The sequence below is a fragment of the Calypte anna genome, chromosome 8, assembly GCF_003957555.1.
Source record: "Calypte anna isolate BGI_N300 chromosome 8, bCalAnn1_v1.p, whole genome shotgun sequence".
NCBI classification, from domain to species: domain Eukaryota; kingdom Metazoa; phylum Chordata; class Aves; order Apodiformes; family Trochilidae; genus Calypte; species Calypte anna.
Genome location: NC_044254.1, coordinates 522,409 through 537,691, shown reverse-complemented (window position 1 = coordinate 537,691; position 15,283 = coordinate 522,409). Strand labels below are relative to the sequence as shown.

Sequence of the window (15,283 nt, the reverse complement as noted above, 5' to 3'; positions counted from 1 at the left end):
CCAAAGGATCCAGCAGGCTGCTTACCCAGTGTGGGCTCTGACACATCCTAGGTTTGCTCATGCTTCATTGAAGCAGGAGCAGCTCTGGGTAACTCAGCTCTGACAGGCACCCTGACATTTTCCTTGCCAAGGGGACACCTCCAAGATGCTCATGCCTGATAGGGTCTGACTGGTTCCAATGTTTGCACTTACAAAGGAGGTGGGTAAGGATGTCTGCAGCTACTGGAGAGTTAAAAAGAAGCCTTTTTTGCTGCCTGGATTGGAAACCTGAGCTCCAGCATTAAGGCAGCTAAAATCAGCAGTTGCTCTTCCAAAAGCTGCCCAAGCAGCTGCTGTTTGATGTTTGTTTGCAAAGTTACTGCATACACACACACACACAGAAAAAAAAAAATAAAAAGGAAAGGGAGATGTTTGGAAGCAGAGTGGTAGCTGCACACAGAAGCAAACACACGGCTCCTTCCAGCTCCTTCCAGCCTGGAGTGTGTCAGTGTCTGTCTGGATGCTGGAGCTGAAGGCACTGCATCCCATGGGCTTTCTGGCTCCCAAAAAAGCCCCTTGGGGTAAAGCAGGGCAGCAGTGCCAGCATTTGGGGGGGGATCCCCCTGGCTGCCCTGTACCCACCTTGCAGTCACCTCATGTGCCTCCCTTCAGTGTGGGAAAGCTCAAGAGATAATTCTGTGTAACACAGGTGGGTTTTTCTGACCTGGGGTAGAAGCCAGGACTCTGCCAGCCCTCGGGGGGGGGGTCTCATCCAGCATCACCACGTCTGCAGGTCCAAGTCCTCTTGTGACAGCAGAGATGCAAAGGGTGAGCTCCAGTCCCATGGAATGTTGCACTGTAAGGAAATCAGCAGCCAGGGCAGAGAGCAGGAGGATGCCAGCAGCATGGATGCACCAGGCAGGAGATCCTTACAGAAGGAGACGACGTGGTTAGATAAATCTGGGGGGAATACTGCAGATTGTGTGCATACCACTGAGTTAATGAAAGCAGAGCCTGCACTTCAAGAGGACCTCACTGCAGTGTCAGCAATCAGCTCGTTTTTGCTGGTTAAGGTGATTGCAGTGATGGGGCAGCAACACCAGCAAGCAAGAAACACTCAGAGAAATGGTGACTGACACCAGAGTAGGAAAGGAGTGTAGATGAAGCTGTAGAAGGTGACCTGCTGAATGAAGGCCCTTGTCCATCATAGCTCCTGTGGTCACCAGGATGCTCAGCTACAATGCAATGACCTTGATAGGAGCTTAATTAGAGTAAAACAGGGAGGAAACAAATAGGGAAATAAATAAAAGATGAAACCCTTTAAATTAATGGATAGCCCAGCAAGCAGGGCCTCTAAACCTACCCACTGGAGGGAAAACCAGATACTGCTGACCTGGCAGTGGGAGGAAAGCAGAGGAAAGAGTTCCAGGTGCACTCCAGGAGCTCCATCAGTACCTGGGCTCTGGCTGCTCCTGCTGCCTGCTCCTGGGACATCAGGAGCATCCTCAGGGACAGGAGGCTCATCCTGGCTGGGGCAGTGGGGTGAGGCTGGGCAGCTCTCCCCTCCCCAGGCTGGAACCAGACACTGCACACTCCTGAGCTTATTCTCCTTCATCAATATTTTAATAGGTATTGGGGTTTTTTACTGTAAGAGACATCACTTCTTGTTAATTTGAGTGCTGGAATGGCACTGGCAGGCAGAATACCTTGGCTCCAAACAAACCCTGAGGGGAAAAGGGAAATATATTCCTAAGAACAACAATTGGAAAGAATCTAATAGAGCAATATATTTTGTTTGGTACCGTTCTGGCACCAGCAGTCATCTTCCTGCTATTTTTAGGTTCTGATGACGCCAACAGGTTTTGGTTGTTTTGCTGGGGGGTTTTTTGGGGTTTTTTTAATGGGGGTTTTATTGTTATTGTCATACAAAATAAAAAAAAAAATATCCCAATGAGAAAATTTCTGTAGTTTAATCACATTGAATGAAACTGCAATTAATTATTTCTGGAATTTAAGACTTTGTACCTCTAGATACTCCACAAAACACGTAGAGGTTTGGCTGCATCCAGTGAGGAGGAAAAGGGCTTCTTGGCTGGCTGTTGGGAGAGGATGGAGGGATGGGATGAGGACAGAAAACAATCACATATTTACCTAGTGAGACACCAACAAGGTTTGAGATGAAGCACATTACACAGCCCAAGAGGCAGAATTTATGTTTATAAATACAAAACAAACAACAGAATCATCTTGTTTCATGTGACAGCCTCTTTCTTTGTGTTTTTCTTTCCAAGAGTTTAGTCATGGAAATATTTATCTGGGGCTATTAGCTGCAGCAGCTATAACAAAACAAGGTACCAAGTCTTATGAATGCCTGGTCTGGTATTGTTTGTCCTTCCCACTAGATCGTGAAATTCTTGATCTGTAACAAAAAGGTGTGTTTTGAAGAGCCTTTCCTGATGATTTCCTTTGCTGTGTGCATCACAAAGACTGATTTTTATCTTTTTTTGTGGCTGGTTGGCAGGGGGCGGATTGCAAACCCAGACTAAGTCAGGAGGGGCTCCCAAGGAGAGGGGAAAGGATCAGATCAGCCCCACACGGGGTGCTGTGATGGGAGGAGGGGGAGCTGCTGCAATCCCAACCCCTGGACCTCCCCTGACCCCGCTCAGGAGCTCTGACAGATGGACAGGACCAGGGCTGTCCCTGAGCTGGGTGTCCCAGGTCACCGAGGTGCAGAGGGATGCTCACCTGGCTGTAAGCACAGCTGGGATAACTGTCCTCTTTCCATGGATTTTTCCATGTTATTCACTGGAAAAACCTCTTCTCCCCTTGGTTACTGTGGGGTAGCAAACAGGGAGGGGTTCACTGCACATCCCCATCTCATCCAGGATTGCCTGGCCAAGGGAAAGGGGAAGCACAGACCATCAGATGAGTCTCCTGGGAGCTGAAAATCTCCTTTCAGCCTTGACATCTTCCAGCCTGAGGAAGGACACTGCTGTCCCAGGGCTGGCCAAAAGCAGGGTTAACCAAACCCCAGCAAACCAGGGAGCTTGTACATCAGAATCCATCCCCCCCCACTGCACTCACTGCCAGGCTTGAGCATTTTCTGTTCCTCCTCGAGTCCTTGGGGTGAAGAGATATTGCAATAAAACTGCTTGGCTGTGAGGAAGAAGATGCAAACTGTAAATTCATATTTTTAGTTTGTTCAGCTTGGACGTGACTCCTGAGCTCTGAGTTACAGGAGATCCCATATATTACAAGGGTTAATAACTGGTGAATACTTTCTCGTTTGGGTGGGACTTCTTTCTTTCTTAAATCTATTTTTTTATATTTTTACAATTACAAAAGGTATTTGCAAAACAATTTTTCTTTCCCAGATAGCTCCAGGCTGTTTCCAAGCTGAAATTTGGCAGTCAGTGTGCATTTCTTATTCAATAACAGACACAGATTCTGCACTTTAAAACTTGTGGCAGATACAGACCCAAGATTATTTTTTTTTCCTCTCACAAATCTGCATTAAGAATCACATATGACTTTTCTCTTTTTTTTATCTTTAAAGCAAAAGCTGAGACATAACCCAGAAGAATGTGCATTAGCAGCAGCCAATTAGCCACAGATTGCCCGGGCAGCTCCAGGGCAGAACGGGTTTTTATCAAAAACCAAGTCCTGGGAGCTGCTGAATGCTGGGGCTTTGTGGGTCTCTGGTCCAAAGCCTTCCCCCTCAGCCCTGCCCGGTGGTTGTACAGGTGACCAAGCTCTGATGATGGGTGCCCATGGATCAGGATTTGGGGCATTAATCAGGATGGCTGGACGGGAACCCCCTGGCTCATCCTGCTCCCGCTGGGTGTTTACATCCATCACCCATTACCCCGGAGAGGGATGCATCAGAGGAGAGGGAATTCTGCTCATGGAATTCTGACTTTGAAGTGAGGGAAATAACGTCGGGTTTTTTTCCTGGAGCTCCTTCCCATTTCCCGTCCGCAAACCCCCCCCCCGGTATCTCTGCAGCCTTTCCCAAACCTGGCTGAATGGGCTCAGAGGCTCCTCAGCCCGGACCTGCCCCTTGGGGAGCTGTTTGACAAACAGGAGACATTACCACTTGAAAAGGTGTTCCCACACACTCCTGGAGCAGGAAACGTGGCTTCCTTCTCCGCCCACTTTGTCGCTAAGCAGCTTGGGGATAAATCCTGGGGACTTTCACGGCCATTCTGGATCAAAGGCTCCACCCGCGCTGGGATCATCTCTGGAGCGTGGCTGCTGAGCCGGCAAATCGGGGTTGGCACCAGGAGATCCGGGAATTGTCCCGGGCATTGCAGTTGCCCTCAGAATCCACTTCAAAAGAGGGTGGGATGGGAGATGGGGTCAGTAAGGAAAGCCATGGATGGAAACACCTTTCAGCCAGAGCTGGTCCTGCCACGGGCACTGGGGAGATGGATGTTCCATCACATGCAGCCTCTCCTTCCAGCATACAGACTGGGGCCAGACTCACAGCCAGGTCATTGGCAGCTCCTGGCATCTCTAAGGGCAAACTGAGCCAGCCCTGGGCAGGGCAGCTTGCTTTAAATTACTGTCCCTTAGGGCATCCTCACTGTCCGGGATGGCTTGTGCCCACAGACCTAAAACTCACTCCTAAAAGCCTCACAGGAGGGAGATGCCTTGAAACACCAGGGTCAGGAAAGGGTCATTAGAAAGCTTCGAGGGTAAAAAGCTGACAAAATATTTTACTGCACCAAAGGTGGAGAAAAAACGTAGGCTGCCTCAGTGCAATACCTGGGAGCCAAAGCTCTCCTGCAGGGCCCGTTTGGGTGCAGCTGTAACCAGGTAACTGTGAGCAGCATCTTCACACAAGGAGGAAAGAAAAAGACCCAATTTGCCACCCAGGCCTCGGTGGTTTCTTGCCCATTTTCACATGTGCACCAGTCTGCCAAGCCAGCTGTACAAATGTGTTGTGTGGGCAAACAGGCACTCGTATGGGCAAACACAGCCTCGAGGAGCGTTCTGCTGGGCAGGAAATCAGGCACCGGGGAGACGTGGGGCTGGGTGAAGACACAAAAACCCTTCCTCTACTCCCCAGCACCAGGAGACCAGGACAGCCATGCTCAACCAGGCTCAGAAAGCTGAACCATGTTACAGGACCCCCTTTTGACCCATTTCCCCACTTTGCCAGCATTGCCATGGGGTTTGACCAGCTCCCGTGCCTGCTCTGGAAGTTATCCTTGTCTGGATGATCAGAGGGATGGAGCATATCCCCTATAGAGGAGGGAGGGTGGACTAGAGGATCTTTTGAGGTTCCTTCCAACCCCTAACTTCCTATAATTCTATGAGGCCAGGCTGAGGGATTGGGGATGTTCAGCCTGGAGAAGAGGAGGCTCCCAGGTGAGCTCAGAGCAACCTTCCAATATCTGAAGGGGCTACAAGAAAGCTGGGGGAGGGCTTTGGACACTGGTGTGTAGCAAGAGGACAAAGGGAAATGGGTTAAAACTGGAAGAGGGGAGATCGAGGTTGGACATGAGGAAGAAATTCTTTAATTTGAGGGTGCTGAGCCCCTGTCCCAGGCTGCCCCATCCCTGGCAGTGTCTCAGCCCAGGTTGGATGGGGCTTGGAGCACCCTGGACTGTGGGAGGGGTCCCTGCCCATGCAGGGGGTTGGGAATGGATGAGCTTTAAGGTCCCTTCCAACCCAAATCAGTCTATGCTTCTGTGAATCACAGCCAAGGCAATGCGAAAAGATTCACACTGAGGTCCTTACCTCACCTGGCAGGTGAATTCCTGTCTTGTCTACTCCAGGATAAGAAAGGACACCTAAGGAAGCAGGAAAAGTGCTGTACCACCCTAATATCACATGTAGCACTGTTTATCTTCCACCATCTATGAATAACCTTGTATAAGATCCTAAAAACAGGTGCAAAAAACGGCATTTGCTGCGCTTTCAGGAGCTAATTGGGAGCATTACAACAAATGACTGGGTAATTAACCAGTGTTTCAACTCCAGTAATCACACATTGTAATTCTAGCAGAACCACAAAGACTCTGCAATATTGAGTCCTTTTGGAAAGAAGAACCGTTAGTATTACACTCTGAATTCCTGGTCTTAAAAAGCAGGTATAAATCTCCCAGAAACAGCAGTGGGAAGGGAGCGTTTTCCATGCTTGCTCCCAACCTTTGGAGCACCTGAGCTGGTGAACTCCAAGCAACATCCCAACCTCCAGACACCATCCCAACCTCCAGACACCATCCTCAATAGCTCCAGCAGAGCAGCCCCTGGGCTGGCAGAGTGTGCAGGGGAATGGATGAGATGGATTTCACCCTCCCTGCAGGGGTTACACACAGCTGGTTTGGGCAGAACACAGTGAATCCCTTAAAAGAAAAGCAGGGATGAGGAGAGAGACCTCTTACAACACATCCTGCCATCCTCCATGGGCCAAGGAGCCCCTGGCCAAACTGCTGGGCAGCAGGACCTGCTCTCAGTAGGGAGAGGACACCAAGTTTTGGTCAGGGTGCAATTCCCTCCTTCCAAGCCCAGATGTCCCCATGGGACCCATCCCTGTGCCAGAGGCCAATGACATCTGATTCAGGGCACAGTTCACTCTGTCTGGGTGGAAAACAGACACAGCTTAGAGCATCCTAAACTCCCCCAGGACCTGATTATTAGCCTGCTTTGGATTTAATAGCCCACGGAGCCACGGGAAAAGGCTCCGGGTTGCTGAATATCAAGGGCAACTCTCAGCAGAAGGAGCTGACGAGCAGAGCTCCCACCCGCAACTCTGAGTCTGATGCAGAGGATGCCAATCTGGCACCCAGTGCCTTCCCTTAAAACATTCTGCTCTCCCCCTCCTTCCCTCCCTCCCCAGAATAAACAAACAAGTTCGAAGCTCAGGAGCCTGGGAACAAGCTGGGGGCAGGAAGCTCTGAGGGATGACAGGGATCCAGCGTCCCACCAGGCGGGGGCTTCTGCATCCTCCTGGCTCCCGGTGCTTTCCGGCCCCTTCGCGTCACAGCTCGGGTGGAGGTGGCTCACGTGGACCCCCCCCCCAGCAGGTTCACAGTGGGTGCTGTCAGGATGCTGAGCACTGGGTGACCTTCAGGAGAGCCGGGGTGCTCAATGGGGAGTTGTGAAATCTGCATTATTAACCCTGGACAGGAATGATCTCCCTCCCATCCCAGCCCACAGTGCTCTCCTGCCCCAGGAGGGAGGAGGGTGTGAGCCAGGCATTGGGTCCTTACCAAAACCCCAAAAAGAAGGGGGCTGGTTGGTCTCAGCCTCCATCTCCCATCCAAGGCAGATCCTGTCTGTGCCAGCAGCCCAGACAGCTGAAACATCTCTCTGAAACATCCCTGCTTCAACCTCATCTGCCCTTTGCAGGTCTGTGCCCCCCTTCTTCCTCAAGAGCAGAGAAGCAAAGTGACAAGCAGAGGCTTTCTCACAAATAGGAGTGTTTCCATAGAGATTTGCTTAGAAAATACAGGAACCAAAGATGGAGGTTAGTGAGGAAAACACCAGGGCTTGTCCATCTCACCTGCCTGCCTCTCAGGATGTGGCTGAGTGCAGGTGCATGGCGAGACCCCCAGCCCATCCATCCCCTCTGGGTGTCCTTCCCTGCCACAGCAGATCTGCTGCCTGCTCCTGGCATTCCCTGCAGGAATGTCCCCAGCCAACCCCTCTGAAGTTCAGAGGTAAATAACCAAGAGGAGCCTGGCTGTAAAACAGCAAAGGGATGAAAGGCAGAAAGGACAATTTCCTCCCCTGCTTGACCCAGGCCAGGCCACGTTCACCCCTGGTACAATCCTGACACCAGTGGTGTTATCAGCAGTGTGAGAGCTGTTGGGCAGGGAGATGAGAGAAGTTTCCTTTACCCTACAGAATTCAGGATTTTCTTCTTCTCCAGGCAAATTAAGATGCCTCGGGAGGAGATAAAAGCATGGATGCAATTAGATTCTCTCCTGCTTGTCTTTAATCAGCTCTCTGAGGAAATGGGCTCTGTAGAAAATCGCTGTAAACAGTAGATGATTCCCACAGCTTTCCAGAGTAAGGAAAGAGGCAGAGCAGAGCAAAAAGGAAGCATGAAGAGACAGAAAGAGGCTTTGCAGTGCCTGCACCACTGCCCACCTCCAGCAGGTGACAGTGGCTCAAGCTGGTAAGAAGTGGCTGATCCCCTGCCCAGGCAGAAGGGTGCAGAGGTGTTCTGGTGCCACACACCTGGTAAAGTACACACAGGGATGCAAGCAAGGAGTGAAATAGATCAGAGACTTTCTCAGGCAGTGGTATGAGGAGAGGCAAACAAAACCTGAGTGGCAGCCAGGGTGAACCCAGCTGCTGCTCCTGTTCCCTTCTGAGCAGCGTTTGCAGGCACACACCACAGCAAAGCCTCCTTCTTCCCCTGATAAAGCTATAAACCAGGATTTGCTGCTGCCAGCCTGGCCTGACACGTTTTGGGGAGCAAGGACTGTCTCCTCCTGGTTGTCCAGATGGCACAGCCCCCAGGAGCCCCATCTCTGCTGAGCAGCAGCCTGGCCCTGCAGCCACAGCCTTCCCGACAGCACCAGAGGGGCACTCGGAGGAGCAGCTCTTGGTGCAAAGGTGGCAGCACCTTGCAGACATCTGTCCCCACACCAGCCCTGCAGACATCATCTGTTCCCACACCAGCCCTACAGACATCATCTGTTCCCACACCAGCCCTACAGACATCATCTGTCCCCACATCAGCCCTACAGACATCATCTGTCCCCACACCAGCCCTACAGACATCATCTGTCCCCACATCAGCCCTGCAGACATCATCTGTCCCCACACCAGTCCTACAGACATCATCTGTCCCCACACCAGCCCTACAGACATCATCTGTTCCCACACCAGCCCTACAGACAAGCCCCACAGCCCCACAGAGGAGTCTGAGAGCAGCTCTTGTGTTGCAGCTCTCCTTTTATTTTCTTCAGGACCAGTTCATCCTCGTGCTCCTGGGGACTGCGTTTCTTAGGACAGGGTCTGCTTGGGCCTTCTCCTCTAATGCTCTTTCCCCACCTCCATTTTGCTTTTTCCCCCCATTCCTTTCTCCACTCATCACCCATCTGATGGCACAGTGGCATTTCATCTTGGGTCACAGCCTGTTCAGCCAGCAGCACCAAAGAAATCAACCCAAGGTGGGGTTTGGATCAATATAGCAAAACTCACTTAAAAAAAATAAATAAATCCCTCCAGCTGGTTCAGTTCCCAGGGCACTGCTGGCATCCAGCTCTGCTGCCCCAGCCCCAGGAGAGCCACCAGCTCTGCCCAGGCTGCCCCAGCAGCTCAGCCACAGACTCCTGGCCATTTAGTGCACCCACCACAGGACCCAGGTTCCTACCAGAGCCCTAGAAATGCAAACTGACACAGGGAGCTCTCAGGAGACCCTGCTGTTCCCAGGCCCTACACAGAGCTGTGTCTCACATCTGTCCCCACACACCCCAGTGCTGGGCACTAAGCACAGGGATAGGGCTGAGATAAGGTTCCAGCTGCACCTGGAAATAAATCCAAAATCTGCAGTTTTACCTCTCACCTCTCAGCTGTCCCCTCGGTTCTGCTCTCGTCTGCTTCACTTCTCCAGCTGCCAGGACCCAGGTGGATGCTGCCTGGGAATGGAACCAGTCAGATCAAACCCATTCCCTGGGGCTGCAGGGGAACTGCTGGAGCACATGGTGAGGAACAAGGGAGCTGAGGAGGAGGATGCCAAGGAGCCCTCCCTCCACCCTGCAGCAGGTTCTGCTGAGGACATTAGCACTGGGTTGGGGGGTTGGTGGCTTGGCCACCAGCATTACCATGTGGCCTCTTGGCTTCGTGGCATCCAGACAAGCTTCTGAGCTGTAAATCAAGGCAACACTGGGCCCACCTAGGCCAGGTTCCTCCTGGGAGTATCACTGCCACCCTCTGTGCCTGCCTCCTGCCTCCAGATGCCAAGGATGCTGAGCCCCTGAGGCTTGGCTTAGCTGGCTCTGGCATTCCTGCTGTGCACATGGGAGCCCCGGCCTGGCTTTGGGCTTCTGCAGGTTCTTATCATCTACAAAGAAACATAAATCCATGGAAAAATACAAACACTAAATAAGCTCCCTCTGCCTAAGCCCCTGCTTTATATTCAAGCCCTCAGAACAGGCGTTTGTCAGGAACAGAGGATGCAGCGTTCCCTCTCCGCATGGCTCCGTATGGCAGTGCTGGCAGAATCAACTTGTTCTACTCATGGCTGTGAAATTCAGCCCGGGAGATCTGTCTAGCCCTCCTGACCTCTAATTTCCCAGCTAAAATAAAAGTTTTACTGCTGGGAGAAGAGCCAGCACCCCTCCCAGCCCTGCTGGAGCTTCTCCCCTGCCCCAGCCTGTTTGTGGGATATCATCCTCCCAGCTCCCTGTGCCCCACAGCATTTGGCTGGGGAGCAGGGGGTGAGGTGGGGGTGGTGGCAGAGCCATCTCTCTACAGCACAAGCCAGGGGAAGTGGCAGAGTAGGAGAAAAAACAAACCAAACAAAAAACCTGCTTTTTTTTCCTGTTCCAATTTCAGCCAGCAGAGAATTGTAGCCCATCACTTACCCAGCTTCCTTCCTGGACTGAAACCTGATCTGTTCCCATGGACTATAACATCTCCATGTTAATTCACTGGAGCTGTAGTTGTTTATGTCCAAAAATATGGCTTAGCCTTTCTCCCAAGATGCAGAGGTGGTCTGGGCAACAGGGGACATCAGGTCAGCCCAACAAGCACAGCCCTGGCTGAAACCTCTGGATCCTCCACCAGGTAACCCTCTGAGCAGAGCAAAAGGGGCTCCTACAGCAGGAAACATGATTAAAGCACTCAGGCAGTGAGCATTAGCTCCTGCCAAGGCTGGAGGAGCAATGTCCAACCCCCTAGGAACTGCTATTTCTCAGCCCTGCCATCTCGTGCCTCAGTTTCCCCACCAGCCTGCAGGACTGGTGCAGGAAAGCCCCAGCTCTGCAGTAGCAGACCACAGCTCCTCCAGGAGAAGCCCAGGGAGAAACCCTCAGCCTGATCTCTGCTATTTCAGAGGCAGCTCATGGGACACACCTGGGGGCTGCAAGCACCTTCCCCAGGCACAGCTGGGACCAGAGCTCTGTCCTTGCAGCTCACTGCTGTGGGACACGACTGGGGATCTGGGGACCACAGCCCAGCCCTGCTGTCAGGGCAGCAGGCAGAGCCCTGGGTGGGACAGGGGCTGTGACCCAGGCTGTGATGGATGAGAGGATGTGTGGCTTGTCCCCCTGTCCCCCTCCCTGCACCCCCAGGCTCTCCGTGCTGCTGTGGCTGTTCCTGCTGGGAGGTGCAGGGGAGGCTCTGCCAAGGGGCAGGGGAGGTTTTGCTGACCCACAGCTCCTGCCTGCACCCCCACTGCTCTCCTGCCACACTCCTGGCTGCCAAGGGAGGTGAGACCTGCTGAGACAGCACAACATCACCTGCTGGAGGAGCTCAGGCTGGGACAGGGCCTTAAAAATATTCTGCCTGTGTAAATGACGTCCACCCTTTGATTGGTGAAGAGAACCTAAAATGAATTTTAAAAGCACAATTGCACTCCCCCCCCTGAAATAGATAAGCAATGAAATGATGAGGCCTCTTGCAAGCCCCTGCCAGCACTCCAGAGGCTGTGGGAGGGGGTGACTGGGAGCTGTGGCTCTGACTGGTGGCCCTGCACACTCCAAGCTTCACCCAGAGGACCCAGGGGTGCAGCAATGCCGTGGCACAGACCCCTCATGTTTGCCTGGAAAACCATTGGGTTCAACTCCACTGGGTGGTAGAACTCTCAGATTTATTCCCCTGCTCTGCTCCTCCCCTTTTGGAAAGGGAAAAAACAAAGCAAAGCCCATCATTCATGATGGCCATGATGCAGATCTGTGAAAATCAATCTGAAAATCACATCATCTATGGCAGATTGCTCCATAAATTGGCTGAGTGCATCCCAGGGGAATGCGTGTGGGAGGGAGAGAGGGGAGCTCAGGCCTGGCTTTAGGAAACAACAGCACATTTTAACCCTCAGCCCTATTTATCCCCTTGCACCCCCAGCAGAACCAGGACCTCTGCTGAATCCTGCCAGGAGCTTCCCATCCCGGTCCAGCTGATCCCCCAGGGAGATGCCCACTGGGGAAGGAGAGCACTGGATGCTTTTCACATCCTTTTAGAAGGCAGAATTGTGTTGATTTGGGTTTTTTTTATTATTATCTACACAGAAATAGCAAAGGCAAGTGCACAAAGGGCTCCTGCCTGCTCTGTGGCATTTAACCAGGGGATGGGGCAGAGGGTACCAAAACAAAATCACAGAAGAGGCAGGGGTGAGAGCAGCCCTGCCCATTCCTTCACTCCCTGGTCACTTGGTGAAGACAAAGCTGACACAAACCAGCTCCAAAACAATCTCCCAGGAGACAGTATTTGCCAGTTCACTCTTCCATGCTGTGCTAGGGGCCAGTTTCCAGGGCAGCCCACTGTGATTCACCTGCTCACTGGGGCCTGGCAAACACAGTCCCAGAGCCAGGGAAGATCATTGTCCAGAGATGTGCATACATGAGGAGAATAAAAAAAAATAGAGCTGCTGAACCAGGTCCAGCTGTTCCAACCCTTCAGGGAAGAAAACCCTCATGAGCACATCCCACTTCCCTGGGGAGCCACCATGGTGCCACAAAGCAGCAGCTGCCTGTGCTTGCTCCTCGGGGGATGCTCACCCGTGGGGAGATGCTCAGCCACAGCAGGGATGTTCCTGGAGAGGGGATGTTCTCCAGGAGAGGGGATGTTCTCCCGGGGAGGAGATGTTCTCCTGGAGAAGGGATGGTAGCCCAGGAACCATGAGCACTGCCAGCCCATGAGGCAGCAATGCCACGTGGCTCCCAGCATGAGTAAGCACCAGCCCCACTCCAGAGCCCACACACATCCTTGGCACCTGGGAAGCTGCCTGTAAGTACCACCGGAGGAACGAAATGAGGAGAGGTGGGATGAGAGCCACCCTCAGCATCTCCCCTCTGAACCATCAGCCAAGTGCCCCTAGGGAAGAAACCTCTGCCCACTCAGCCTTGTAAAGTGTGGATTTTAAACACCTCACCAGAACCACACAAAGGAAGACAAAGGATTTCATCCTTTCACTCTTCCCAGTCTCCCCCTTTGTCCCTTCCCCCATCCTGGTGGTTTAGGTTTGTCACCAGCATCCTCACCTCCAATTCCTCCTGTTTCACAGGAGCAGTGAGCATGGTCATCACCGGGCATTTGCCCAAGAGAAGGTTTGAGTGCCCGAGGACCAGAGCCAGGCTTCACTCACAGCCCCTGGAGTTGCCCAATTGTTGGCATCCTGCCTTAAAAATCACCCGGGGAGCCTCCAGGGAAGAGCTGGTGTCTGCAGGGTTGTGGAGACACCCGGAGCCTCCCCTTGGCTCTGTGGGGGAGGAAAGCAGAGACAGAGAGAAAAACCTCATACAGTGAGTTCTCTTCCCAGGAAGGGTCTTTTCCTGAGAAGAAGAGCCAGGTTACAGGGTGATGCTTTGTAGCAGTCCCAGAAAAGGCACTGTCCATACCTGGATGCAAGACAAGCTGTGCTCAACACCTTCTGCCAGGCCAGGGCTGGGCAGGGGATGCTGCCAGGAGCCTGCACCCTTCCTGGGCAGCTCCACCAGGACCTGGGGCTGGAAAGGTCCCAGAGGACACACGGGTAAGGTGAGGGGAGCACACACAGGGCAGGTTTTGGTGCTTCTGCTGGCCACGTCCCACACGTCTCCCCAAGCCCCAGCTGCACGCCAGCAGTCTCTCTTTCTGGGGTACTTTTGTTCCCAATTTATCCCCTGTCTCCTGGAGCTATTATAAGCAGGTACAGTCTGCATTGCCATTGTTATTCAGATGATGTACAGATAATTTTAACCTTTCTCTTCCATTTGTCAAGGGGCTTTTTTTAGCCTCTGTGCCTGCCAGGCAGAGTGCTGGCTCTCTGACAGGGAAGGCTCCCTGGTTTACAGCATCAATTTCCCTTGCTGGGGTAAAACTCTGCCTTCCCTGTGTTGCTCCAGATATCTTCTCTGTGGCCCCCAAAGATGTTAGCAGAGGGGATTAAGCACTTCTCACATCACTCACCCAGGCACCAGCCTGCCAGGCAGGGCTTGATGGAATGTCCATCAGGGACCTCCTCACTCAGTCCCACTTCCAAAACCTTTGGGGCAGTTCATACTTCAGAAACACTTCAAAAAAATGTTAATGCAGGACCTGTGGCCTGCACAGGAGGAGCTCCTCTCCTTAAACTGTTCCTAGCATCAGTGCAAAGCCCTCAGTGATGAAGAAGGCATCCCCAGAGCAGTCCAGATGAGCAGAGCACTTTGCCTTCAGCCTTCCCTGAGCTCTGCTCAGCACAGGACCCTCCTGCCACCGGGAAAGAAAAAGAAGGGTCCTGCTGAGAAGGAATAAGACATCCCTGCCACCCGCCCTCAGCCTGCAGGCTGCAGATTCCCCTCCACTGCCAGAGAACTTTTTGTGCTTTGAACAGCTCTGTGGAAAAAAAGAGAGAGGAAGAAAAGAAAAAAAAAAAAAAGAAAAAAAGAAAAGAAAAAAGATCTGACTTCAGCACCTTTGCTTGACAACTCAGGTGTGAGCTTGGGACCAGGCAGCAGCATCTGAAGCCACCTGACACCTCCTGGGTGCAGGTGTGGAGGGGTGGCCAAGCTGTTTGAAGAGCCCAAAGTTCCAGATCCCAGCAGTTCTCCCAGTCCCTTAGGGGCTGCTCTTCCCTTACAATTCTCCAGGGATCCAGTGTCACCAGAACGATCCCTACATCCCCAGACCAGTTTGCTGCTGTGCCTCTGCCAAGAGCTGCTCAGGCTCCTGGTCCCAGCCCCCTGTGCCCCCCAGCCCCTCAACTGCTGTGTCTGGATGCAGCCCAAGGCACAAGGCACAGCTCCCTGGGGTGACAACCCATCACAAGTGTCCTTCCCACCTCCTCTGCACCTCCCCAGCCCTGCCTGGGGACCACAGGGATGCAGTGCCCACCCTGGGGGGGCTGTGCCACCCCCTCCCTGCCACAGGCACCTTGTGCCAGGCTCCAAAGGCTCACCCAGTGTCCCCACAGCCCCACCAGGGTTGTTGGGGGCTGTGCCAACGAGACGGGCTCCAGGGAAGTTCTTTACAACAAGGTTTTATTTTTCTTTCCTTTTGACAAAAAGCATTGAAGTTGTACATCTCCATCAGTCAGTCTGGTTCCCCAGAGGGATCCAAATGAGCACGTTCTGTGCCACCACCCCACCCCAGTGCCCGGGGTGTGAGGACAAAGCATCTCCCACCCCCCAGGAGCCACCAGACCTGCACTGGGGGTGAG

General features: G+C 52.8%; 1 long non-coding RNA gene across 1 annotated transcript; it reads right to left on the bottom strand.

Moving 5' to 3' along the window:
* Positions 1–1,613: 1,613 nt before the first annotated feature.
* LOC115598697 lies at positions 1,614–3,136 on the bottom strand. Its single transcript, XR_003987840.1, has 4 exons — positions 3,064–3,136; positions 2,725–2,870; positions 2,005–2,075; positions 1,614–1,703 (listed from the first exon to the last, which is right to left on the bottom strand). It is a non-coding gene; the product is annotated as an uncharacterized LOC115598697 (long non-coding RNA).
* Between the last annotated feature and the right edge of the window lie 12,147 nt (positions 3,137–15,283).